General features: G+C 39.7%; 1 protein-coding gene across 1 annotated transcript in view; it reads right to left on the bottom strand.

The window, feature by feature from the left end:
• The window catches only part of LOC106867674 (steroid 17-alpha-hydroxylase/17,20 lyase-like), a gene marked incomplete at its 5' end in the record, with an annotated part of 7,239 nt that overhangs the window by 2,240 nt on the left and 3,771 nt on the right, over positions 1-1,228 (bottom strand). The gene's annotated exons all lie outside the window — the stretch shown is intronic.

Genomic DNA, 1,228 nt, shown 5'->3' with positions numbered 1-1,228 from the left:
AGGAGGAGGAGACGACGAAGAAGGAGGAGACGACGAAGAAGGAGGAAAAGGATTATTAGAAGCTGAAAAGAAAAAGAAATATAGAAGACAGAAAGTTGAGGACGAGAAGAATGGGCTAAAAACAGAAAGAGAAGGAATGAGAGGGATATAGAGGGGGGGGGGAAGAGAGGAGAGTGAGAGAGAGAGAGTGAAAGAGTGGAGGTGAGAGGGAGAGTAAGAGAAAGGGAGAGAGGGAGGGAGAAAGAGAGGAGAAGAAAGAGAGAGAGTGAGAAAGAGATTTGGAAAGAGAGGGGAAGAGAGAGAAAGAAGGAAAGTGAGAGAGATAGAAAGAGAGAGGCGGAGATAGAAATGCTTGATAAAAACAAATGAGGGTGTGAAGAAAAAAATAACACAGCCAAGAAAAAGAAGAAAGAAGAAATTGGTAACGAACGAGCGTAGTGAAAGAAATGAAGGAAACACATGAATGAAAAACATTTAATCATGAGGAAAGAACACGAAGAGAGAAGGAAAGAGAGAGAGAGAGAGAGAGAGAGAGAGAGAGAGGACAGTGAGAATGAGAGATGAAGGAGAGGAGAGGAAAGAAAAAAAATGAAGGAAAAGAAAAGGTAAAAGAACCAAATAAAAAGAGGAAAGAATGAAATGAAAAGAAAGAAGGACAAAGCGACGATGACAGCCACCAGAAGAGCAATAACGACAAAGGGCTTACAAAAGGCGAGTCAGACGATAAGGCAGACGACAGCCATCATCTCGAGCACTCCAATCCGATATAATGGCGATTAGTGACTTTAAGTGATACTCACAGAGGCTTTTTTTGTATTTTTTTTGAGTGGGTGAGTGGGGAGAATGAGAGAGGTTTGTCCTTTTTTCCTTGTCCTCGTCTCCTACATTTATCTCACAAGTTCCGCCACTCTTATTCTACTTGGGGAAACTACCGACTACCTAAGGATTCATTCGGGTGACTCATTATGCTATTAGATAGATCGGTTAACAGATAGAAATGAAAATAGACAGATAGACAGACAGAGAGACAGACAGATAGACAAATAGATGGAGTGAGATAGATAGACTGACGATAGACTGAAAGACAAACATACATGCATACATACATACATACATACATACATATATGTGTGTGTGTCTGTTTGCCTATTTATCTATATCTATCTATTTATCTCTCCCCCTCTCTCTACCTACCTATCTATCTATATATATATATATATATATATAT

This window comes from Octopus bimaculoides, chromosome 22 (assembly GCF_001194135.2).
Source record: "Octopus bimaculoides isolate UCB-OBI-ISO-001 chromosome 22, ASM119413v2, whole genome shotgun sequence".
Classification (NCBI taxonomy): Eukaryota; Metazoa; Mollusca; class Cephalopoda; order Octopoda; family Octopodidae; genus Octopus; species Octopus bimaculoides.
The sequence above is the reverse complement of the archived record's forward strand: the minus strand, read 5'-3'. Positions and strand labels throughout refer to the sequence as shown.